The sequence below is a fragment of the Cetorhinus maximus genome, chromosome 14 (genome assembly GCF_964194155.1).
Source record: "Cetorhinus maximus chromosome 14, sCetMax3.hap1.1, whole genome shotgun sequence".
NCBI lineage: Eukaryota > Metazoa > Chordata > Chondrichthyes > Lamniformes > Cetorhinidae > Cetorhinus > Cetorhinus maximus.
In genome coordinates, this window is record NC_135892.1 from 65,968,526 (window position 1) to 65,996,011 (window position 27,486).

The following is a 27,486-nucleotide window of genomic DNA, read 5'->3' on the forward strand; positions in this document are numbered from 1 at the left end:
AGGGGACTTAGGGATGTTGGGGGGATATACTTTGGCATGGGGGCATGAGGAGGATCTTTTGAACTTACCTTTCAAAAGTTCTTTTCATGCAGACTATGGTTCACCACACCTCTGAGGTGCCAGGAACCATGACTCTTTGAAAACCTGGCACAACTCTATGAGAATTTAAGAGGACGAGGACATGACTATCCCTGCAATGGAGCAGGTCAGGTCCGGAGTGCATAATGCAGGATTTTGACCTGAACCAGCCCACACCCTTAAAAGGCACTCCTAAAAATCTGAAACCCTGGGAATGGGGTCAGGAATCCTGGCATCAGGTCCCAGTCGCCATTTTTAAAGGGCTCCCAAGTCATCCCGACTTGGTGAAAATCCAGCCACAGGTGTCTGAATAGTTGGAAGTGGCATCACCCTGAATTGATCTTTTAAGTATTTTTAAATAAGAAAATGTAAGAATGTTTTTCATTGCTTTAAATTTCCTAAATAACTAGCTCACAGACATGGATGTGGGAGGATAATTTTGCTTTTGACCAGTAAACAGCAGCTTTCTTAAAAGAATGAGTAGCTCTGAAAGCTCAGTATAGGCATCGCCAACACAAATGTACATTCTCTTTAAGTCTTCACAGCATAGAAACGGAAGTGGTTTCATTTCTATAATAAAGATACACCACAGACATGCAGTTTTTCCATGTGTGTGTGGAAAAAAGTCATCACTGACACGTCAGTAAACATAACCTGGGTAACACCTTCAAAAAATAGCTGAACAGTTACGTAATTCTTCTTTCGTTATGGTGTGAAATGTGTTATTTGCACGTCTGTTTTAAGTAGGTGCAGCACACATAAAGACAGAGTCAGGTCCCATACGGAAATAATAAATCCCCCCATGTCTGACCTTATTTTCTGAAAGCAGGATGATCGGCTAAACAGCTGTAGGTACACTGAGTAAGCTTTTCAAAAGGAAATTAGCATTACAGTGAGAGATCTATTTCACAGCCTTCTCAGTCAGAACCACAGTCCACATACATTGTGATTGCATTTTGTAAAATTTAAACTTGCTGTAGTCAAGTAATTGGATGTAAATTTGGAACCCTTTCCAATGTACCACTCTGATAGGGTGTGAGAGGCATGACTATAGTTAGATTAGGAAATCTCTAGGGTGTTAAAGTCAGTACAAGTGACTGGTCATGGTTAAGTATGTGGGCTAATACCTTGAGGTCAAAAAGACCATGTCAGCTATCCCATGTGCACTGCATATGTGAAAGTGGCTCCAAAGCATCTTTATCACAATGTGCAGAAGGCTCATGAAGGCTGTGGATTTTATGTCAATCAGAGCAATACCCCATAATTGAACTGAAAATGGCACTCTTTCTTACTGTGTGGCCCTCTCCCCCAAGCGATGCCACATTTCATTGCAGACCTCCTGCACCAGAGCATCCAATTTGTGAATGGGGCTTTGCTGTGCTCAATTTCCTTCAACAAAATACAAGCACAATTTTAAATGGCGGCCAACAACATTTCATAAGTTGTTGGCACTAGGTAATCAATCCCCATGACCTTGTTGTGCTTCCAGCATGCTGTTGCCTAGATGCTGGGAGTGCCATGAAATTATTTAAATTAGCTGACTTCACAAATGATGTGAGATCTAAAGCTTAGACCCCAAGCCCCCAAAGGGCATATGGTTTCTTTGTGCTGGAGAAACTGTCGATTTATTATTTCATACCAATACAAATCTTTTTTATAATTAATATAGTTAACATCGGTGTGCATGTAAGTAACTAATTCTTACTATAATAAACCTAAAAGAGATTGTGGTCAGTCATGGTTTACCTGAATTAAAACTCAAGGGGCTGAATTTTCACCTTGGCATGTGGGCGCCCACCCAACACACACGAGCATGAAATAAGGCGCGATATTTCAGTCGGTGGGCATACGCTCGGGAGTGGGCAGTGCGCCCGCCGACAATTAAAAGGGCTGTTAAGCCCATTGATAAATTGATTAAACTGAATGTTTCCCTGCCCATCCAGCCTTACAGTTGGCGGGCGGGCGGGCGAAAAGGCCGAGCGGTCTTTGGATTTTTGAGGAAACCTCATCCAATAGATTTTTTGAGGAAATCCCAATGCAATAGAAATTTTTAAATCTCATTTCTAACATGTCCCTTCCCGTGCGACAGAGTCATATGAGGGGACATGTTTTTTTTTAAACTTTCTGTAAGCGCACTCACGCATGTGCGCTGACTTCCAAGCTTGCCCTCCTCTCCACCCCTCCCCCCACCCCCACTAGGCAGCGCTGAGCAATTCGGCACGTGATTCACACTGACTGGCTGTTAATTGGCAAGCCAGCATGAAATCGCAGTCGGGGCCCGATCGCGGGCAGTGGGCCATTGGGCGCCCGCTCCCGGGCCCACCCAACGAGGGGAAAATCCTCCCCAAGGAAATCAAAAGGCATAAATGAAGCATTTTAGTTCATTACTTTTATTATTTCAGTACAGAATAGAAAGTGGATTAGAAATATTTTTACTACTAGCTAGTGTACCTGTACCTACTCTTAAGATATGCATGTGGTAACCTTTCTATTGGCACAATGCAAGAAAAATATTTTTTAAATGATACACTCCTCACTAAATTGAGCTCATAAACTTACATTTAAGATTTACGCTACTTAAAATGTGATCATTTCCAGAGGAAATCAACTATAAAAAGAAATAAAATGCATCTAAATGCTTAAATAAAAGGAAATGCCTCAAAACACTGCATGGTCACACTACAGCAAGAGGAGCAACATTTAGAGTGGAGACTTGTTTGCTGGCAACACTTTAGGGAGTTTTTAAAGGCAATGAGGAGGCAGTAAGAGAGAGTGGTTTTGAAGAAAACTTTGGGGACTGAAAGATTGACTTGCAATGGTGGAAATGGTGTGCAAGCATTTGAAAGGAATGGGAATGTGGGAGGGATGTGTGGCTGGAAAAGCCACTCAGGTGGATAGAGTGAGGCAATGAAAGGAACTGAAGGTAAGTATAAAGACCTCAAACTTTATTCACTCAGGCACAAGGATCCAATCGAGCTTAGCAAGGGCAAGGATGTTGGATATGTGAGTCTTGAGCAGGAGAAAAGCTGGGTTGCAGAATTTTGGCTTGTCTAGAATTTGTGCAAGGTAGAAGTGGTGAGGACAATGAGGAAATCAAATTATTTGAAATCAATTCTCAAAATGTTGAAAATGTGAATTGGGATTTCAGGAGTGGCGGGGGATATGTATGTGTGTGATGTTCTGGAAGTGCAAGAATGTCTTGCTGACAATCCAGATAGTAACATAAAAGCTAAGCATAAGGCTGAAAATCATTTTGCAGTCCTCACAACTGGATTTAACCTGAGAGGGCAGTCAGGGAAGTTGATGGAGTTATGACCAGAGACACATAAGTGCTGACAAGAGCCAAAAATGATGGTTTTAGTTTTGTTGAAGGAGATTTCAACCCATCCAGTGTTCCATCTCAGAATGGTAGCGCTCGAGAAAGTGATTTTCTCCAGGTTAGCTGGCATTTTCCAGTCTTTTCCATGCAGATTTTTTAGAAAACCTAAAAGATATAATGCAAGTTTTGTAGCAAGGCTGTCTAAAGTAGATGAATAATGTGCCTTTGAAAGACAAATAGAATTACATTAACAAGCCTTAAGTAATTTTCAAGTCTGCATAATGATTAATTAATTAACACTAAATGCACAGCATGCCACCATGCTCAGAGTCCCAGACCCATTATTATAAGGTAAACAGATCAGCATGATGTCAGAAAGTTAAGGTATCATGGGAACTGAATTAGAGTAACATGGTTTATCACAGCTTGGAAACATGGCCATGAGTGCAGGAAACAAGAACATGGTCACCCCATAAACCTGTTTTAAAATATTTCATGCCCCCCCACCACCCCCATCCGCCCCCAACCAATCTCATGTTAATTTAATGTAATTTAATCATCCAGTATACCAATGTACTTAAAATAGGCTGAATGCTTGGTGGTTTCATGGTAGAAACTAGTTTATAATCATAACAAAGTCATTCCTTAGGGTCTTTTCAAAATGGACACAAGCAGTATATTTCTTTATTTTGTCAAATGGCTTTTTAAATTTCCCTTCAACTTTCCTGTATTTATTTTTAAATCCAAATTGTTTGAAGGTAAACTCTAAAAGTCTGAAGTCACCCTTAAACAAAAGAATGAACCTGTTAGACTTTTTCCAAAGCTGTTAAGTAATACTGAAGTCGAACAAAGAAACCTCTCAGGCCAAAACATGCAGGTGTTTTTACATTTAAGGTATGTGTGTGTGTGTGTGTGCGTGCATGTCTGTGTGGTCACATGTGCGTGATCCTCCAAAAAACACCAAAATACTTTTTGCAAGGGATGAAGTTTACTCTCTATATATTTTTAGTCATTCTGTGACATCTTTAAGCACTTTACTGGTAAATTCTACCTTTTAATTTCTACCTTGCCAATATCCAATAGTGACAGAAAACTCCAAAGACTAGAATTCATTTGTTCTAACACCTTGGGCTGAATTTTGTTCTCCCAATGCTGAGAGAACTCAAATCGAGGCTGGTGGGTTCCTGAAGTCAGGCCAGATCAGTCAACTTGTGAACCTCAGGGAGAGCCTGCTGTGGAGTTGGGGACCTTCTCACAGGTACATTTAAAAGGTCTTGCCAACTTCAAATGTCATGATGTAATGGTAATGATGATTTAAGTATGCTTTCAAAACAATGATTGATCAGATGGCTCTGTCCTTATAAGTTGTGACCATTAAATTGACCAACTTTGTGGAAGTGTTCACATGCATTAGAGTACCTTACCCAAGGCATAAAGTTCTATTCTGCATGCAACACTATTGAAAATCTGATTTAAATGAGTTATTTGGAAACTGTGGTTTGATCGTTACTATAAATTAAAGTTCAGAGATCTTTTCAGACATTGAAATGGACTGAACAGTTGTCAGGCTTTTCCGATTGAAATTCCATTGAGCCTTTGAAAAAAGAACAGTGCAGAATCAGCTGTATCAACAGAAACAGGTAATCACCCTGTATCAGCAGAAGTAGGCTGAACAAGTGGTTATGCATCAGTTTTTCCGGGTGGCCCCGTTATGAATGCTTGGCTGAACTCCAGGACTAAGGGAGGGTTTTTGGGAGGGGTGAGGAGGGTTGAGGAGTGAGAGCCAAAGGATCTAACAACCATTAATAGAACTAGGCCAATGTCCCAGTAAACAGAGGCTGGTCTTCTAACATGTTGGCCCCACCATCCGCCCACCTCCATGGACACCAGTCCTGCCTCTGGAGGCAGCAGACCAGTCTCCACACCATGCCTAGCTCCCCAATATGAAAATTGGGCAGGCAGGCAGGCTCCGCTAGGGCGGAGCCCTGTGTCAACCACAAAAAACTGGGCTCTATTTACAGTTCTGGTCACCACATTTTAGAAGGGTTATAGTTGCCTTGGAAGGAGTGCAGTGCCGATTCAACAACATATTACCAAGAATCTAAGAATTAGGTAATGAAGAGAGATTATATGAACTAGGAATGTGTTCACTGAATTTAACAAGTTTGGTAGAAAATTGATTGCAGCTTTTAGCATTTTGAGGAATTGATGTAGATAGAAGGAAACATTTTCCATTGGTATGGGAATCTAGGGCAAAAGGACACAATCTTAAAATGTGAGTCAAGTCATTCGGGAGAGAATCCTTCATGCAAAGGATTGTAGAAATGTGGATCTTTGCTGAAGAAAAAGCAGTAGATACTAACTCTATTAATAATTCTAAATTTGAAATTGCTAGATTATTGTTAGATAAGGGTATAAACCAGTATGGAGCCAAAGCTGATAGAATGAATTAAGACACAGGTCAGCCATGATCTAATTGAACGGTGCAACAGACTCAAAGCGCTGAACGCCCTTCTCCTGTTTCTATGTTCCAAACTCAATTTTTGAAATTTACCATCTGTTGAGCATTTTTGTATTTGTAACCCGTCTCTTTTGACTACAACTTGTTCTGGTCTCCAATGTGACACTGTAGCAATCTCAATGGCATTGTTGATTTTGCTTTTCGAATTAGTAACACTGCATTAACAATAGTGGCAATAAGTACAAGTCAGACTCTCAGCACAAGAGAATGAAATAGGACATCAAAGTTCCATCTGAAATCAGATCAATGGAAGGTGAAAAAAAGAAAGCAGATAGCATCCCTCCACTATCATTAGTTTACGGATGCTCTTTTACCATTACATCAAATATATTCTCAGGACATCAACATTGCGCAAAAATGGTATCCTGCATTTGAAATAAAGACAGCTGAAACCCATGATCTTCTCCCAGTCTCAAGGCATTTTATGGTGCAATAATCTATTGTATTGCTCGAGGCAATGCATCTCCTTGATAAAGATTTTCAACTAATTTTTCAGTTAACAGACACTCTATTAAAGGCAATACACATTTACAGAAACATTTGATCAAGCACTGACTCACTCCCCATGCATTCTAGTGGAAATAATTAACTGCTTCGCAGCAAGGTTGTTGTTTTAGAGGCACAAACTTTAGACAATGCTAGAAATGATTTAATATTAGGCTATGGTTGAAGATTAGAACTGAAAGGGCGGGGAACTGAAATAAAGCTGATTATGATTTCGAAGGCCGGAATTTTCCAGCCCCGTTGGTGTCGGGCATCATGCGGGTAGGAGAGGGGGAATATGGCGAGAAGGCCAAAAAGCAGTTTTACGCTGGTGGGAAAGCACATTGGGAACATCTGATGGTGTCCGCCATGGCGGAACGCCAATCCCGCTGGAGGCTGGCGGGAACCCGCTTTGCATCCACTAATGGGATATAAAGTGAGGCCCGAGTGGAATCGTCCCCCTACACCAGACATTCCGTTACTCCGGCAGGAAGACACGCCACCACAGAACATATCTGGGCAAGTGTGAAGTCAGGACTTACTGTTAGGGCCTTTCTGAGATCGCGGACATCCAAGGAGCAGAAGATGCTGGAGCCCTACAGCTACTGGACCCTGGAGGAACACGTGCATCACAGGCTGAGTGGATTCTCATGGACATGGCTCCACAGCGAAGCAGCTTCTGGGAGGTGGGGGGTCTCTGCTGATGTCTCAGGACTGCTTCAGAACATCACAGTCTTGGCCATGGGCTGCTACGGATGATTGGTGAAGGTGGGGGAGAGGAAAGTTCAGCTATTGGTCGGAGAGGAAGGTGTACTGGGGTTGTGTGTGTGGGAGAGGAAAATCTAGGCGTGAGTGGGAGAGGAAGATGCACCAGGGAGGGGGAGAGGGGAACAAAGGTGTTAGGGGATGAAGTTGGGAGAGGGAGGAGAGAGTATGGGGAGAGGCGGGGGGAGGGTGTAACGGGGAAGAATGCGGCAAGTGGAGAGGTAGGTGTAGGGGGGAGGAAGGTGTAAGCGAAGGAGTACAGAGTGGGGAAGGAGTCTAGGGGGAGGAAGGATGGAGGAAAGAGTGAGGGAGCAGGACGGAGTAAGAGGGGTGTCCAAGTGAATGTGTAAGGGAGGGTTGGCATGGTCAGAAGGAATGGTGAGTATGAGATGGGGGAGATCGAGCTGGAAGGGTGGGAGGGTGAGGGTGCAGTGGTAGTAGTAAAAGGGATAGCAAGGATGGCTGGTAGGGACCCAGAGGCAGACACGGACCCTGGGGCTGGGAAGGAGGAGGTCAGAGAGGTTGATGTGAATGGGGTTGGGATTCTCAGAAAGGTTGGGAAGATGCACGTTCACCTAGACATACTGGAAAGAAAAGGGTTCGGATTGGTAGGTGATGGTGGGGCGGGGTAGGAGGTGATGCTGGGGGTGCGGGAGGGGGTCAGCAGTGATGGGGAAAAGGGCATGGGTGACTGGGGAAGGGGAAAGGACAGGGGAGCTTAGAAGGAACTTGACTATGACCATGGCTTTCAAATCGAAAGTGAGCGGAGCCTCGTGTTGGGCAGGTACAGGTGCCGCATGGAAGTGTGATCAGTGGGTGGGTGGAGATGCAGGTCAGCTCAGATGGACAACTGAAAGAGAACCTCAGCAGGCAGCATTGAAAATGCTCAGGACAGAGAGACGAGTGTGATGGAGGAAGGCTCCACGTGCTCGCACTAGGCTCTGAAAAGCCCTGCAACACATACACTTCTCCCTCCAGAATCACTCATGGGCTGGCTGTGTGCAGCTGAACTGCTAGTGGGGGGGATGCAGAGGGTGGATTCATGAAGCCTGTAAATGAAGCTCAAAGACAACATTACACATTATTCAGTGAAAGTGAATATATTTTCAGATTGTAAAGTGACAAAATGAGTTCACCCATGCAACCACTTGTGATCACAATTTATTAAATTTTCTAGGCCTACCACTTCTTCTAGGTGCTGCCCTGACATCCATGGCACAGGTGGAGACAGCCTGGGCAATGGTTGGCCATGTTGCCTCTGATGATTTCGGCGTACACCCTCGGGAGAGCCGAGGCCCTGAGGGCCCCGACTTACTTTGGCTGTCCTCCTGTGGGCCAGCAGCTGCCTCTGTAGTGGCAGAGGATGAGGTTGAGAGGGTCACAGGAAAACGGGACTTGGAGGGAGAGAACAGCCTCTGAGAATCCTAAGTGGATGACCGACGGGTGTCCAACTGTCGCTCCTCCTCCCTTCTGGTGCCCCAGGGCTCTGACCTGACTCCTTAAAGGGAAGGAGCACCTGGAGGGGCGTCAAGGTGCCTCGTTTCCCTCTCGCGTTGCTACTGCAGGAACTCACCCATGACTCCTGCAATGGACTGCAGGTCAGCATGCATCTCTGCATTCTGCTGGACTTCCTTCCCATGGAAACCTCTATACATGCATATATGGGCACCACTTCATCAGAGAGCAGGTGGACGCACTCCTCCAGCCCACGTACCACTCTGTTGAGGGCTTCCAACAGCTCTGCATGATGTTCCCCCGCCTTCTGCTGACCCTACAGGATGAGTTGGAAGGCCGAATCCAGAGGCTCGTCATCTGACTCGGACCTCACAGGTACCTCTTCCCCAGTCATCCTCTGAGTGCCGAGGAGCTTGGCTGAACCTGCCTCCTCCTGCTCCAGACAGGTGCCTGTGCAGTGACCACCAGATTGTGAGCCCGAGCCTGCTCTAGATCTAGGTCCCACCGAGGTGTGTGTCTCTGCGCTGGTGGAGGGTGTAGGTAAGCGCTGTGATGGGTCTTCCAGGCTGCTTATTTCCAGCTCTTCAATGGAGGAGGTGTCCCCTTGGCTGGAGGTGAGGACATAGATGGAGCTGAGGGACTGGCTGGCTCAGGGCATCAATTGCTTGGCAGAGCTCCCTGTGAACCAAAGTAGAGATAATTATTGCATGGCATCAGACTGAAGAGCAGGAGAGAGAGCACGCATAGTTGCGTTGAGAGAGGGGTGATAGGGTGCAGGATCCTCATGTGGGCATTCGCCGCAGGCCCCACCATTGCGGTAGGCACGGACCACATCCTCATCAGTCAGCGCAATGGCATGGTCCTCAAAATGAGTGAGGGGCCTAATGTGGGCCACTCCACCCCCAGTCTGGGACCTCTCCCTGCTGATATGAGCCATCTTCTCCTCCATGAAAACAGATGGAGAGAGTGGTGGGCAGAGCCATGGACAGAATTAGGACTTGAGTTCTAGAGGATAAGTCTGATGGGGTGTGAGGGTATGTGTGAGAGTTAGTGGTGTTGTCCCTTGAGATGTGAGATCCCTATGGATGTGTGCTGGGTTTGTGAGTGTGTGTTGACAGTGATGAGGTGGTTGACTTACCCTAGCGGCACTAATGAAAGCATTCATCCTCTTCTTGCACTGGATGGCTGACCTCTTCTGTGCTCCTGTGGCACTGGCCTTCACTGCCATGACCTCCTAGGCTGGATTGCTCACTCTAGTGGACCTCCTGTGGCCAGAGTGGGGGTAGAGGATATTGCAGCAGCTTTCCACTGTCCAGCAGGCGCCTCAGAGAGTCATTACTAAATTTGTGCACTGCCATTTTCTTTGCCTTCGGGGCCATGTGTTGCCTGAAGCAGTCCTGGTCTGAAGACATGGGGCAGAATGTTCCCATTGTTGTGCAGGTGCGGGCCCCGCATGTCCGTGCGTAAAATGACGTGCGAGTGTCCCGACATCACCACGCGCCATCGCGATATTTCTCTGGGCGAGCGCGCAATAATGCCCAACCATTAATTAACAGGACACTTAAGGCCCTTGAATGTTCTATCGAAGCGATTTTTCAGCATCCATGCAATCTTCGGGTCGGTGCATGGGCGCAACGATCAGGTGGGTAGGACAGATTTGTACTAACCTCATCCACGGGCGGGATAAGAGGGCTCACTGGGGTTATGAATGTGCACAGTGAAGTATTTATTTTTGAAAGTTTTTCGAACTTGCCTGTGTGATGTGCAGTACTTCAAACCGCATACCAGCTGCTTTTTCTGGACTCTTAACCTTCAGGTCAGCACTCTGCAGTGAGCAATCTTTTCTGGGCCTGCAGGCTTCAGGAAGCCTTCCCTCAGTCTGGGAATGGAAGTTGAACTGTCCGCTGGAGGCAGCTCCTCTGAGGAGGAAGGGAGGGCTAGAAGGGGGAGGAGGCCAGGAGTGCACATTCAGCCTCCAGGGGAGCCACCTTTGGGAGGACAGGCGCAGGCACAAGGGGCGCAGGACCAAGAGGTAGTCCATGGCGGAAGGGGGCACAGAAGATGCCACTATCCTGCTGCCAGGGTATACAGGTGGTGAAGCAGCTACCTCAATATGTCTGAGGTGCAGTGCCGAAGGAGGCTCCGACTCTCAAGGGAGACAGTCAACTATATCTGTCAGATGATAGAGCCTGAGATCTCCGCTAATTGTGTGGGTGGACACCCCATGCCAGTGGCTCTAAATGTCACAGCTGCCCTCAAATTCTATGCCTCTGGCTCCTTCCAGGCTCGGTGGGTGATCTTTGTGGTGTCTCCCAATCAGCTCTCCATACTTGTGTCAAGAAGGTTACAGATGCTCTGTTCAGACGTGCATTGACCTTCACCCACTTCTGTTGGTACCAGGCAAGCCAGACACAGCGAGCCAGACGCTTTGCGGCCATTGCTGGCTTCCCCCGCGTCCAGGGTGCAATAGACTGTACACATGTGGCCATCAAGGCGCCAGCAGGTGAGCCCGGTGCCTTCATCAACAGGAAGGGCTTCCACTCCATGAACGTGCAGATAGTGTGATCACAGGATGCTGATTCTACAAGTCTGTGCCAGGTACCCAGGCAGCTCCCAAGACACCTACATCCTCAGACACTCCCAGGTTCTGGGGCTCTTCAGTGCTCCAGCCTGGCTGGATGGATGGCTGCTGGGTGGCAAGGGTTATCCCCTCAGAAGGTGGTTCATGACGCCCCTCTGCCATCCAAGAACAGAAGCTGAGCAGCGGTACAATAGGAGCCACGGCACCACAAGGGCTGTGGTGGAGAGAACTATCGGTCTTCTCAAGATGCGCTTCCGATGCCTGGACCGCTCGGCAGGCGCACTCCAGTACCCCCCAGATCGTGTCTCGGTGATAGTGGTTGCATGCTGCACTCTCCACAATCTTGCGCTAGAAAGGGGGGACGCAGTGAACGAAGAAGATGTAGACGCAGTGTCTGCGGCTGCACACAATGAGTCCAGCAGTGTGTCTGAGGATGAGCACGCACAGGGAAACGTTGAGGGGGTAGACACTGACCCAGGCATACTCCAGGGAGGCAGGGACACATGGGAGGCTTTAATCCAATGAACCTTCAGCTAGCCCACCACAAATTTACCTAAAAGTGCTGCTCCCACCACAAGATTGATTTGGCCAGAGTGGACTGGGAGCAGCTACTTTTAGGTAAATCTGCGTCAGAGCAGTGGGACTCATTCAAGAAGGAAATAGGGAGAGTACAGGGCCAATATATTCCAGTAAAGATAAAGGGTGGGACCAACAAATCCAGGGAACCCTGGATGTCGAGGGATATACAGGATTGTTTAACGAGAAAAAGGGGGGCTTATGGCAGGTACCAAGGGCTCAAAACAGCGGAAGCCCTATAGGAGGAATAGAATGTGTAGGGGGGAACTTAAAAAAAAGAAATTTGGAGAGCAAAAAGGGGGCATGAAAAAACATTGGAAAATGTTTTGAACATTGAAATAAAGGAAAATCCAAAGTGATTTTACAAATACATTAAGGGAAAAATTTTTCCCCCATTGTGAGGGGTGGGGTGGGGAAGTGCAGGATTAGGTGCAGGCAGGTGGGCCACTGATCGGTGCCCCCAATCAGGGGCGTGCCACCATTTTACGTGGGTGGGTCAATTAAGGCTCACCCAGCGTGACGTCCGCCAGGAGGAGCCTCGCACTCCCTGTGTGGACGGGGGGGATGGATTCCCTCAGCATGTGCATGAAAGGTCACGCTGATCTCCCTGAGGCTAAGTGCTGCCTCAGGGAGATCGGCTCCAAATTGTAAAATGTTAAAGAAAAGATATTGAAATTTCCCTGACATGTCCCCTCATGTGACAATGTCACATGAGATGGGACATGTCCACCACTTTTACTGAAATCTTTATGAGATATTTAAAAACCCTCATGAAACCTCATCCTGCCTGTTTGATCAGGTTTCATGCTTTTTCTTCCACCCGCCAGGGCTCCCGGCCTGCCCGCCAACCCTCAGGTTGGACGGGCAGGTCCATTAATGATGTTAAGTACTTTTTAAATGGCCTCAATAGGCTGTTGACAGGTCGGCGGGAGCACAGCGGATTCAGCTGCACTCCCGCTGACTTGAAAATGGAAATGACGCAGAGTGACGTTGGGAGTTCCGCCGGACACCATTCCACGTCATTTTACACGTCGGTGAGCGGGCCCCGCCCCTGCTCGCCGACCGGAAGATCCTCCCCTAAGAGTAAGAGGATAACTAGGAAGGAGTAGGGCCCATTAAGGACCACAGTGGCAATTTGTGTGTGGAGCTGGAAGATGTAGATAGGGTTCGAAATGAATACTTTGTGTCGGTGTTCCCAAGTGAGAGGGACGATGTGGGTATGGAAATCAGGCAGAAGGACTGTGATATAATTAAAGAAATTAGCATAGAAAGGGAGGAGGTTCCAAGTGGTCTGGCAGGCTTAAAAGTAGATAAATCTCCAGGCCTGGATGAAATGTATCCCAGGCTGTTGAGTGAGGCAAGGGAGGAGATAGCAGGGGCGCTGGCAATAATTTTCAATACCTCTCTGGCCACAGGAGAGGTGCCAGAGGACTGGAGGACAGCCAATGTGGTACCGTTATTCAAGAAGGGAGGAAGGGATAAACCAGGGAACTACAGGCCAGTCAGTCTAACCTCAGTGGTGGGGAAACTGTTGAAAGCAATTCTGAGGGACAGAATTAATCTACACTTGGAGAGGCAGCGATTAATCAAGGACAGTCAGCATGGTTTTGTTAAGGGGAGGTCATGTCTGACCAATTTGATTGAATTTTTCGAACAGGTGACCAGGTGTGTAGATGAGGGCAATGCATTTGACGTCGTCTACTTGGACTTCAGCAAGCCTTTTAATAAGGTCCTGCATGGGAGACTGATAACCAAGGTAAGAGCCCATGGGATTCAAGGCAATTTGGCAAATTGGATCCAGAATTGGCTGAGTGGCAGGAAGCAGTGGGTGATGTTCGAGGGGTGTTTTTGTGACTGGATGCCTGTGTCCAGTGGGGTTCCACAGGGATTGGTGTTGGGTCCCTTGCTGTTTGTGGTATATATAAATGATTTAGACTTGAATGTAGGAGGATTGATCAGTAAGTTCGTGGATGACACGAAAATTGGTGGGGTGGTAAATAGTGAGGAGGATAGCCTTAGATTACAGGAGGATATAGACGGGCTGGTCAGATGGGCTGATCAGAGGCAAATGGAATTTAATCCTGATAAGTGTGAGGTGATGTTCTGGGGCAGGACAAACAAGGCACAGGAATACACAATGAATGGTAGGACCCTGGAAAGCACTGAGGATCAGAGGGACCTTGGTGTGCATGTCCACCGATCCCTTAAGGTAGCGGGACAGGTAGATAAGGTGGTTAAGAAGGCATGTGGAAAACTTGCCTTTATTAGCCGAGGCATAGAATATAAGAGCAGGGAGGTTATGTTGGAACTGTATAAAACGCTGGTTAGGCCACAGCTAGAATATTGCGTGCATTTCTGGAATCTGCATTATAGGAAGGATGTGATTGCACTAGAGAGAGTGCAGAGGAGATTTACCAGGATGTTGCCTGAGCTGGAGAGTTTTAGTTATACGGGGAGATTGGATAGACTGGGGTTATTTCCCCTGGAGCAGAGGAGATTGAGGGGGGACATGACTGATGTGTATAAAATTATGAGCGGCATAGATAGGGTAGACAGGAAGGAACCTTGGTGGAGGGATCAATAACCGGGGGCATAGATTTAAAGTAAGGGGCAGGAGGTTTAGAGAGGAGGTGAGGAAGAATTTTTTCACTCAGAGGGTGGTGGGAATCTGGAACTCATTGCCTGAAAGGGTCGTAGAGGCAGAAACCCTCTTAACATTTAAGAAGTATTTGGATGTGCACTTGCGATGCCATGGCATACAAGGCTATGGGCCTAGTGCTGGAAAATGGGATTCCAATAGTTCGGCACTTGTTTGACCGGCACAGGCTCGATGAGCCGAAAGGCCTTTTTCTGCGCTGTAAACCTCTATGACTCCATGAGATGGACCACCAGGACAAGCCTGGGCTGTCGGCTCGATACTCGACACCTAAGTGCAAAATCTGCCAGGTTAGCAACAGTGACTAAGGGCCTTGTTAATAAAGTTGAATGTCCAACAAAGCATTCATTACAGTTTTGGAGACCATACACTTGCAGAAGAAAAGAGGCACCCTCAGCCATGGTGACATATTTGATTTTAATGTGTCAAGCAAAGCAACTTATTACAAAAAAAAGACAATAGTGTTAAAAATCAAATAAAATCATAAGGGCCTCATCTCAGGCCAACACCAAAACACCAGTGAAAAATCCGAGGTGTGCCTAAGGTGCCTTATGTTTTTGTTTCTGGGTGCTACGTCTTGGTACTGCCCCATCGCTTGGAGTGACATCTGAGACAGCCTGCTGACTCTGCTGTCCTGTTGGCCTTGATGACCTTGGCGGTCGTCCTCTGGCCCATGGAGCCTGTGCTGGTCCTGCCTGGGAGGGAGCTGATAGTTCCACAGCTGGTATCTCCCCAGTCATCGCAGCCTCACCGGATCATACGGTCACCGGGAGTGGGACGGAGGAACTGGTGCTCTCATCCGGAGCACCCTGAGAGGAGCTCATAGAGACGACAGGCAGCTGCTGTGCCGACGTGAGGCTGCTCAATGCGGATGGATGGGCACCGAGCTGGGAAACTTGATGCCCACACCATCTCCCACACTGCACTGATCATCTAAGGTCAATGCCGATGTGAGGGCTTACTGGTCAGAGCGCATCTCCAGGAAGCCCTACGGAGACTGTTCACGAGAGTCGCCACTCTCTCCATGGAGGAAGCATGGCACTCGGACATGTGGCTCATTTCTTCAGCGATCGTCCGCATAGACTCCTCCATCACAGAGACCAAGCCAAGCATAGCCTCATGTATCTCCCCCAGATGCTCCCGCACATCCGGCCGCATTTCCTGCAGCTGCTGCGTCGTGAATGACTCCAGAGGTACATCATCAGGCACCGACTGAGCATGTGCCTGGTCCCCTGCAGTCCTCCGACTGCTGGCGCCATGGGCACTCTCTGTCTCTGCTAGCTCTCCCATCGACTGTGAAGTGCCCTCACCACTGTGCCCTGGGACATTAGACGATGTTCGAATTCCCACCGAGGTGCTAGTATATGCGCTGGTGCCTGCCTCGCAGAAATGATGCGATGCTAGTGAGACTTCAGGCCCCTCAGGTGTGAGAGGGGGCATCTGATGCTCCTCCTCCTGGCCCTGCTCCGATGATACTGAAAGGAAGAATAAGGACAGGGGATCAGTTAACGTGGAGACAATGACAAAGTTCATCCCTGTCCCCTGGATCATCCTTCCATAAGCAATGGTCAAGCCATGTTGCAAAATTAAATCATTTAACATTCAACAATGCTATGGCTGTTGGGAGAACAATGCTGACCTCACTGTTGGGTATAAATACCTGGCCGTGGCACCCCAGCCTCACCGACACCAGTGAACCTTGGCGCATGGCGCCTCTCCAGATCCAGGGCCTCCTGCTCAAAACGGCTAAGAATGGCGATCTGAGCCTGGCCACTGCCAGTCCTCACATGCTCTGCCGCATTATGAGCATTCTTCTCCTGAAAATGAGAGAAGAGCATTGATTAGTGAAAATTGTACATGGGCCCTGTTCGTGCACGGCCCACCCCAACCAGAGTGGGACATATCAGGGCTCCAATGCCTCCTCACCCCACTGCTGCCGAACACTCATACAAAGATGTTAGGCCTGCTCCACACACCCCCCATCCCTGCCTTGGACAGATGCTGCCTACATCACATTAGGCACCACACGGTATACCCTTCCATAACAAGGAGACGCAAGCACGTGGAATGCGGCACATGGTTTGTTGCCAACGCCACCTTGAAGCTCCCCTCCCACCATCTCATCGCCCTGACTAGAACATGTTCTGGAGCTCTAACACAGCGCCTAAGTGCAGCTCCTCCAGGTTGCCCCCAAACCAGCCATGTGGGACTCAGTGTAACACATGCTGCAGAGGCAATACACATCTCTTCATCACCCTCTCTTGCTGACCTCAGCATGGGCAATATCTGCTGGCCCACCCAGAAAAGGACAAATGTCGTCAATGATTCAATATAGTCACGACACTCACACTTGGCGGGGGTAGGGAGGGTGAGGTGGAGGGGGGCGCGCCAGGAGGGGATAAGTCAACCTGCTGGGTTAAATACCCAATGCCAACATGCTACTCACCCTGCCGGAGCGCAACAAGTCGTTGAATCGCTTATGACACTGGATCCAGGTGCACCTCACCACATCGCAGGAGCTCACCACCTCTGCCACCTCCTCCCAGGCACATTTCGTCATGTGGAGGGGCCTCCTACTCCCATCTTGGAGGACCAGCACCTCCTGCCGTGCTGCCACCTCCTCGAGGAGGGCAGCAAGGCAAACATCCGAGAAACGAGGGACACACTGGCCCCCCACCTTACCCTCCGGTCTGGCCTGTCCCGCTGGCCAACCCTCCGGACTGGCCTGCTCAGCAGAAGCCCTCTGCTGTGGCCTTGCACTTGCCATTGTGAGCAGCCTAGAAAAGGCTGCCAGGCCTTCATTTAAACAGGCTGCCGGGTCGCCATTGGACCCGGCGGTCTGTGCACGCCCATCGCCGCCCGCCCACTCCCGCTATCCACGGGAATCGAGAAATACACTGGGCGGGCCTTAATTGGCCCGCCTGCGTAAAATGGCGGCACAGACCCAATCGCAGGCGGCGATCGGATCCGCACCCGATCCCACTCTGCCCCCCGGGCCAACCGGAAAATTCAGGCCATGAAGTAGGTTGTACTCTGGTACGCTTTAAAAATGGGGCCCTAAGCAAGGAAGCGCTGAGGTCACAGCTTGGCGGGCAAATCTGAGCCCGCCCACCAACGATCTGGCATGTTTCCCGTGAATGCATTATTAATGGGGTGGGAAGCGCCAGGAATGGGAAGATACGGCGCAAAAAGCTGCCTTTGCGGCTGACGGGTAAAATGTCCTTTCTCCTGCCCACTTCGTGCAAATCTGGGATGATTCCACCTTAAATTGATTGGTTTGGAGTGAATTACTATGTTCTAGAATTTGCTAGCTCTCAATCTTATGGAATATAATACATTTTTGCAATAGAGGCAATTTTACAAAATTGTCCAACCTGCTCAGAGTTTTGGCCATTGTGATTGCAAAGAATTTGGTCATGTGTCTGAATTCCCAGTAAGCACTGCTGCCTCAGGAGACTCACAGCCAGGAGAACAATCTCCTCTGAATGTGCATTAAGCTTCAAAGCTTGGCGTAACATAGTAACCACATTTCAGGATTTTTGTCACTTCAAAAAAGGATTTTGGTGTTATTTATGTTTAAATGTTATCATTTGGGAATGTAAATTTGACCTAATCAAACTGACTGAGGAAGATTGCTTCCCTAAAACTACAGGAAGGAGAGTATTTCTATGTTCTGAAATGGGTTTAAATTCAATGCAACATTATTCCACTTATTCAAGTATTGTTTGTAAAACGAATCATCTTGTTGGTTTATTGCGGTTTGTCATTGTCCTATTCTCACTGGAATGTTCAATAACCCATCATTTCAATGGCACGGGAAATGCAAAAAGAGACACATGTGAGTTCACATTCAGTTTTTTATTGTTACAACCTTTGGTCACGCTATATATGACTGGTGCAGTTTGGCATGAAGATTAAGGATGTTTCATATTCATAAGAAAATAAATGCCTTTTTATTCGATCATGAAATTTGGTCACATTGGCAAGGCCAGCATTTATTGCCTGTCCATAATTGCCCTTGAGAATGTGGTGGTGGGCCGCCTTCTTGAATTGCTACAGCCTGTGTGGTGAAAGTATTCCCACAGTGCTTATAGGGAGGGAGTGCTAGGACTTTGACCTATCACTGATGAAGGAATGGGCGATACTCTCCATGTCAAGATGGTGTGTGACGTGGAAATAACTTGCAGGTGATGCTGCTTTTGTCTTTATAGGTGGTAAAGTTAGCAGTCTGGGAGGTGTTGCCAAAGAAACCTTGGTAAGTTGTTGCAATCTGTCTTGTACATGGTACACACTGCAGCCATGGGGCACCAGTGGTGGAGACAGTGAATGTTTAAAGTGCTGGAGGGGGTGCCAGTCAAGTAGGCTGCTTTGCCCTAGATGGTATCAAGCTTCTTGAGTGGTGTTAGAACTAGACTCATCCAAGAAAATGGAGAGTGTTCTATCCGATACCTGACTTGTGCTTGCAATTGATGGCGGGTCAGGAGATGAGTTACTTGCTGCAGAATACCCAGCTTCTGGTCTGCTCTTGTAGTCACAGTATTTATGTGCCTGCTCCAGTTAAATTTCTGGTCAGTGGTGATCCTCAGGATGTGGATAATGGGAGATTTGATTACGGTGATGTCATTTATTGTCAAGGGAAGGTGTTTAGACACAGTTTTGTTGGAGATGGTCATTGCCTGGCTCTTGAGGGGCATGAATGTTACTTCCCACTTATCAGCCTAAGCCTGAATGTTGTTGAGGCTTTGATGCACACAAGCATGGACTTCTTCATTATTTGAGGGGTTGTGAATGGAACTAAGCACTGTGCAATCATCAGAAGTCATTCTTCTCTGACCTTATGATGGAAGGAAGGTTACTAATGAAGCAGTTAAAATGGTTGGGCCCAGTACCTGAGGAACTCCTGCAGCAATGTCCTGGGGCTGAAATTTTTTTTTTTTATTCATTCACAGGATGAGGGCTTTGCTGGCTGGGTCAGCATTTATTGCCCGTCCCTAGTTGCCCTTAAGAAGGTGGTGATGTTGACCTCCAACATCTACAGCCATTTTTCTTTGTGCTAGGTATGACTCCAGCCAACATAGAGCATTTTCCCCCGATTCCCATTGACTTTAATTTCAGCAGGGTCCCTTGATGCCGCAATTGGTCAAATAATGTCTTGATGTCAAGGGCAGGGGTGTTGTGGTATCTTTTGCTCCGAGAAAGCTGTACATTAACATCATCGCTTCTCGACGAGGTGACCTTGACCCTGACTAGTAATTTTGTGGAGGATGTTGTATTTATAACTTTGAGGTGAAGGAGCAGAGTACGAAATGGAATATGAAGAAGTGCGTAAAAGCGAAATGAAGCATCCTCAGGTGAGGATTAACAGTTCTTTCCTAGATAGATTAGCAGATGTACCAATTTTAATTAAAGCCACAGTTTGCAACAGACAAATTTATATAGCCATGATAGCTGGAAGTTATTGTGAGTGTTATTGTATGAACACTTAATGTTCTATCATATTTCTCTCTTTACTATTGTAATGCAAGTAGTAGCCCATTTAAATAAATGGGTCGATACTTTTACCAAACAGAGGCAAGATAAGTTTGAATCAAGCACTTTAAGCATTGTGAAAAAGTAATAACATAACTATGGTAGAGGTACATAGCCATCCCTTAAGGTAAAAAGTAGATTATATCTAGTACTTTGGACGTGATCAGACATCATAAGTAGTCCACTGACAGAATTTACAACAATTAAGAAACAAAAGAATACAGGAAGAATTAATTAAGATACTTAAATAAGAAAAATAGCTGAGGGGTTAAACTCAGTTTTGGCACTTGGTAACAATATGCCACTTAATATGGTCCTTGCTGCTGAAGAACCACATATCAAAGGCGATCCACATCAGTTTGGAGAATTTCTGTGTGACATTACCTTTTTTGGCCATTTTATCCTCCCATATATCAAATGCTTTCCACACATGACTAGAGACACAGTTGGAGACAGTTAAAAAGCAAGGTTTAGTGATGCAAGAACGTAACAAACAATTGCCTTGGACAATTTCTACTTATAGGCCTCTTACTAAACATTTCACTATTCTTATGACTGTTTCTAGAAGTCGTAGACTAATAGTAGCATTACAAAGGGGGATATTCTGGTAACTTGACTCCTTAGCACAACTTGATGTCGACTATTAATTCCTCTCAACGCTTACAATAAACCATGATGTCACACTACACTAGTCTATGTAGTCACATGATTCACGTTAACAGCCTTTTTATAGCAACTCTTGGCAGATGTGAGTGTCTGTAAAGCTTCAGTGGCATGTACAGTAAAAGAAAACTGTTATATATTTATTAGGCGGCATAGCAACAGGGTGCAGCTGGAGATAACTGTAATGAAGACAGACATTCATCAAATTGAAGCTGATGGTTGGAAATTGCTCAGAAAGACACAAAAGGCAGGATTTTCGGGTCCTCAGGCGGATGCGGTGGGCAGGCCCGGGATCGGTCGGGAAACGGGCCGCCACCCACAATCAGCCCCCAACTGCAATTTCACGTTGGCTGAAAGCCTCACTGCTGCCGGGGTGGGGGAGGAAAGAGGGCGAGTGCTGAAGTCTGCGCAGGCACAGGGGAGAGCGCAACAAAATCTCCCAGAAGGCAGAGAGCTGCCTCAGGGAGCTGAAGAATTATAAAATCAAAAATAAAGGTTTGGAAATTCTGAAAAAAAATGCCCCCACACAGGACTCACTCACATGAATGTATACATAATAAAAATTGTGTCAAAACATTTTTACTTTTTTAAATTAATGTCGGAAACCTCATCCTTCCCATGGATGAGGTTTGCTCAAAATGCAAAGGCCGCCTGGCTGATTCACCCGCCTGTTCCAGCGGCAAAAAATCTCTCTTAATCACTAAATGAATGGCCTTAATAGGCCTCCTAATTGTCGGCGGACGTGCTGCCGACTCTCGCGCACGGCTGCCGACCGAAATATCACACGCAATTTTACGCCTGATCGGGTCAGGCGCGCACCCGCCCGCGGGACATAAAATTCTGCCCAAAGAAAATGTGCTGCAGTTTGAATCTGCGTGTCACAATGTACTGCCTAATATGTACTCTAACAATCACTGCCATGATATTATAAAAACAGGACCAAGCAATTCTCACCCACCATCTAACGTCCTTAGCATTGAGCAGCTCCAGCTGTTCAGTCGGCAAATGCGCTAAAAAGGAGTAGTGCATGTCCCATGAAAGCCCAAGCTGCAATCCTTAGATAATGCTCAGTTAGCTGACCACAGCCCACACATTGTTGCAGCCCATACAATTGGCATTAATGCCCCTGTTCTGGAAAGGTCAGGGGGGAGGCTAAGCTGTGAAGCCTGCTGTTATGATAATGGAGGGTGAACTTGTTGAGGTTGTCTCACTCCCTTCCGCCATAATTTTGGTGTATGTTAGGTGGAACCCTGGTTTACATTCATAAACAGGGTTTCTGCCAAAATTACAATGGCAGAATGGGAAAAGCCTGAAAGAATTGAATGCCCAAGGATATTCAGCCTCTAACTTTTCACAGCACCATTTTTACTTATGATAGTTTTGCAGAATTTTCCGTGGGTGGTTCACATCCGTTTGAATATGTTTTACAAGATTTTCTAAAAGTTGCGTGACTCAGGTGCAGTATACTGTGTACTGAAATTGAATGTAGTGTGGAAATCAGTGGCCAAACTTGCACTTTTTTGACCTTCAAACCAGCATGTTTACAAAGTTTAGTGGCAATGTGGTGTTGTTAAAGGGAAAAGATCCATTACCTCACATAAATATTACATATTTTGTTACCAAGTCCACATAGCATCTGAAATTGCTTGCATGCTGTCTCCCTATCCCTTCACACTAGGTGGAATGTCGGCTAGGCATGGGGTGTACCACACCTAAATATTAAAAGTGACTGTTTTGTCAATTTTGAAAGCAGAACACTGACTATAATCATTAGCCAACAGTGCCACCTCACTCGACATGAGGAACTGTATAGATGGAATCTATAGAAGTTGTGGGTGAGGGACAGCGTGGGGCTCCCATGGCATCCCAAAAGATAAATATTGTTTACAACCTTATTGCACTTGCCATTCAAGTTCACTCTTTCAGTAACATGCAGGCTGTTCTGCCTGGCAGCAGCATGACACCTGTGCTCTTGCTACTGCCCACATATATTTTGCCCATATACTCAATACTCGTATATGTTCCTATTATATCTATATAGGGTCCTCTCAGGATGATGTCCCCCCTAATAGAGATAAGAAGGAAGAAGGTACCTCAATTAAGTACATGCCAGTACTTCAAACTTGAGAAGCACAACTATCCAACTTTGGGAATTTGAAAGAGAGTGTTGAGGTTTCAGCTTGTGAGGCACCCAGCACCAGTTAGAAGGATCATGTGGAGCTGGACATATTGAACAGTCCTGCAGGGCAACAGAGTAAACCAGGCCAGTGGGATTAGTTTTCAATTTTTCTAGTTATAAGCCAGCACCAATTATATAGAATTACATCAAAATACATAGAATATCCAACACAGAAATGGGTCATCCAGCTCAACTAATCCGTGCTGGCATTTAAAACTCCATCTGAGTATCTTTCTATCCTTCTAACTCTTATCAGGATACCTTCTATTCCTTTCTCCCTTGTCCCGCCGACAATTAGGAGACCTGTTAAGGCCATTCATTTAGTGATTAAGAGAGATTTTTTGCTGCTGGAACAGGCGGGCGAATCAGCCAGGCGGCCTTTTGAGCAAACCTCATACAAAATAAAAGGAAATTAGCTCCATCATATAGACTTTGGTCACTCCACATTTGGAGCACTCTGTACAGTTCTTGTTGCCGTATTATAAAAGGGAAATCGAGGCACCAGATAGGGTGCAAATAAGACTTATAAGGATGATATCAGAAGTGCAAGGCTATACAAATCAGGAAAGAATTAAGGCTGTGTCTCTTAACTCTGGGGAAAAGAAAGGAGGCTGAGGGGGTGATCGAATAGAGGTATTTAAAATTATGAAGGTTTTCATAGCATAGACACAGAGTCTTTCTACTTGTGAAAAAGAGAAAACTAGAGGCCATCAATAATGGATGAACGCCAGGAAACAAAAAAGAGAATTCAGCACAAACTTATTCAGCAGAGAGTGGTGAGCATATGGGGCTTGGTACCACAGGCAGTAGCTGAGGTGAATAGTATTGATGTATTTAAAAAGAAGCTAGATAAACACACAAGTCGAAAGGAATAGAAGGTATCCTGATAAGAGTTAGAAGGATAGAAAGATACTCAGATGGAGTTTTAAATGCCAGCACGGATTAGTTGAGCTGGATGACCCATTTCTGTGTTGGATATTCTATGTATTTTGATGTAATTCTATATAATTGGTGCTGGCTTATAACTAGAAAAATTGAAAACTAATCCCACTGGCCTGGTTTACTCTGTTGCCCTGCAGGACTGTTTCAAATGTTTATCCACACTTCCTTTAAAAGATGCAATTGTCACTGTCAACTACTCTGTGGAAAAGTATTCCATGATCTAACAACTCCCTGGACAGAATTTTGCCCTTGGTGAGGGTGCTCAACGGGGGCAGGCGGGAGTGGTCGGGAAGCCGGTACCACACTGTGATTTCACACTGGCGGGCCAATTAAGGGCCACCCAGTGTGAAACGTGAGTGACAGTGCTGAGTGCTGCCTGTATGGGAGGAGGAGGGGGGGAGTGTGAGTCGGCCAAGCGTGAATTTCGCGCATGCGCGCGAGTGAACGCTGCATAATCTCCCTGAGGCATGGAGCTGCCTCAGGGAGATGAAGAGATATTTTTTTAAATATTTAAAAATGTAATAAAACATTGTCCCTTATCTGTTACATGAGCAGGGGCATGTTATTAATGAAAAATTAAAGTTTTTATTTTACTTTGATTTGCTTTTGGAAACCTCATCCTGCCCGTGGATGAGGTTTCCAAAAAAATGCAAAGGCCACATGGCCTTTTCGCCTGCCTGCCAACTGTTAGATTTGATGATCAGTGAAAACTTTATGTTAATTGATAACTTAATGGCCTTATCAGGCCTTTTAATTGTCGGTGGGCGTGCTGCTGGCTCCGGCGCACAACCACCGACTAAACTATCACGTGACTGCGCATTGACGTAGGCACGCTCGGCTGACATCAACGCGCATCATTTCTGCCCTCTGTGTAAAAAGTTTTTCCAACTTTGATCCTTAATCTGGGTGACAGTTTTAAATTGGTAACTTTTGGATCCTGAATTCCCAACCAGAGGAAATAGTCTTTCCTCATTAATTTTATTAAAATATTCATAATTTTATTTAAAAAAAAACTTAATTAAATCTCCTCTTAGCCTTCTCTACTCCAATGAAGAGTCTCAGCGTCTCACTTTCTTCTCATGAATACAGATTTTAAACCCTGATTTTGCTTGGTTAATTTTTGCCATGTGTTATCTATGATTTGCTTTATAGCACCTATCCATGGCATCACCTAGAACACCTACTTTCAGATCTATACCATTGCCCGATTCTGTCCTTGCCTCAACTCATCTGCTGCTGAAACCCTCATCCATGACTTTGTTACCTCTAGATTTCACTAATTCAATGCACTCCTGGATACCCTCCCATATTTCATCTTCCGTTAACTTGAGATCACCAAACCTGCTGTCCATGTCCTTACTCACACCAAGTCTCAATAACCTGTCACCCCTCTGTTGCCAACCTCTGTTGGCATCTGGTTAAACAACATCCCAATTTGAAAATTCTGATCCTTGTTTTCAAATCTCTCCATGGCCTCATCCCTCCCTACCTCTGTGATCTCTTCCAGCCCTATAACCCATCTGCGTTCACTTAATCCTGACCGTTTGAAATTCCCAATTTTAGTTGTCATCTACTGGGTCTATTTTTGTTCTTGGTATATGTAGATGATTTGGATTTGGGCACACAAAACAAAACGTTGAAATTTGCTGATTATATTAAAGTATAAGGTTGGCAAAATTGAGCAGGACTGTAAAATACTTCAGGAGAACATAGATTAGCAAATCAAGCAGCAGTTGATAGATGTCATTTAATGTACTGAAGATTAAGGTAATACATTTCGGGAGGAAAAAAAAACAAGTATAGATCTGGATACCAGTGCCACCAAAAAAGTAAGTTTCTAAAAAGACCTTACCTAAATGTGGAGCTGGAAGGAATGGGAAAGTTCTTCCCAGTGTTATGACCAATGCAGTTGGTAAAGCAGAGTTATTTTTTTAAAAATCCCAGAGGGAAACTTTATACAATGGTCATAACCTATAATTTTAAGTATTATGTTTGAGAGGAATCAGACCACTAGTTCTCAAGGTTTTACATTAAACTAAATGAAATATTTTATTAATTTACACAGGTTAAAAATATATATACACATGGCTACAAATTACTAATATCATAACTTTTAACAAATTCCCAAACTAATCTCCATTAAGGCAACAACAACCCATAGATTTAACCAAAACACTAGGCAAAGCATTTTCACCTTACAAATTCAAAATGAGGTTCTTTTCACTGTGGAGCCAGTTGGGGGCTTACAGCTGCCTTTTGATCTTACATTGCCTCTGCCTGCACACCTGAAAACTACTGAAGTTATACCTACCAGCCCCATTGAATGTTAATGCTCATTGTATCAACAACTTGTTTGAACTTTACCTTTTAACAATGAAACCCCATTTATTGTACCAATTTTATTAATAATATAAACACATTGCTTGGTAGCTGCTAGAAAGGCATCAAGTTTTCACCCCACTTCTTGAATGCTCTATTCAAAAAATGCAAATACACGCTATCTCTCTGTTTACATCTCAAACTAGTACATCAAAGCACCCAGACTAGCTGCATTTAATCCAATTAAGACAGACCCGCAAACTAAATCTCTAGTTTAAAAGAAAAACATTTTCTAAAATATTATATACATTAATAACTTCATGACACCAGTTAAACATTGAAACCATGGGCTGCTGCCAGCCAGTGCCTCCACCCCTCCTGACTGCCTATACCCCATCCCTGCACTCACCTCAGATCCTTGTCAGGCATCCCAGCTGGCAAATTTTGTTGTGATCTGTAATCTATAAGTCCCCTCTGAGGCCACAACTGGAGCCTGCAACTCACTGGCAATAAGCAAATGGACCAATTTGTTGTGGCCCTACTGCTGCTCTCTTTAGACACATATAACATGCATTGCACTCCCAGTTTGAGGACGTACACATTTATCGACCTGCAAGTACAAATTCATAAAATCTGCACTTCTGTAATTTGATATACTTATATACGGGGCGGTGGTGGGGGGTTAATTTAAGTAGTGCTAATTTCTTCTCTCACCACCCGTTCGTAAACAGAAAGGTGTTTTGATTTGATTCCCTCTTTATAAGTAGTGGCGTATTTCCTAACCCCTCAGTTTTGGTGCAATTCAATTTCCTATTGATAACTCCACAGCAAACTCGAGATAGGATGAACTCAAAGGGTTAGTTTAGTTGCTCACACTCAGAACGCGAAAAGAAGGTTTGCAATGTCCCCTTCATATTCAGATAGTAAAGAGAGAGATAGAGAAAAAAAAGATTGATAGTATAGAGACCACAGAGAAAATAAATATTGTTTCATGTGGTTTCCAGAGTCCGGAATCAAAGTTCAATGAAGCATTCCCTAATGAAGGTTGGTGGGCTGGAAACCGATGCTGCATAATTCACTTTTCCCGTGGTATTGAATTCATATTATGAGATAGGCTTCATGAGATGAATCAAGCTTGTAGGCAATGGTACAGACTTCCACCAGAAGCAGAGTAGATAGGGCCAGGTGTCCAACCTTGGCCAGAGCTCCTTCGCTGTGGCCTAATAGTCAAATATTAACAGCAGACTGAGCTTTTCAGTTCAGCAAGGCAATGTTACTTGTTCCACAAGCCAGAGGCCCATGTCACATGACTTACACCTCTCCACCATCTTTGACAAAGGATGTATACCCATCGTCTGGATTCCAAAGTGTCTTCGCCATTAGGAATTGAAAGGAAGGTTGCGGGGCCTTTGTCTTAGCA

The 27,486-nt window shown here is 45.7% G+C and overlaps 1 long non-coding RNA gene across 1 annotated transcript in view; it reads right to left on the reverse strand.

Annotated features, from left to right (window-relative positions):
* Window positions 1-2,452: 2,452 nt before the first annotated feature.
* LOC144689695 (uncharacterized) overlaps window positions 2,453-27,486 on the reverse strand; it is a 120,384-nt gene continuing 95,350 nt past the window's right edge. Inside the window, exon 2 of the long non-coding RNA XR_013578687.1 lies at window positions 2,453-3,562. This is a non-coding gene — a long non-coding RNA (uncharacterized LOC144689695). The remainder of the gene's footprint in view (window positions 3,563-27,486) is intronic.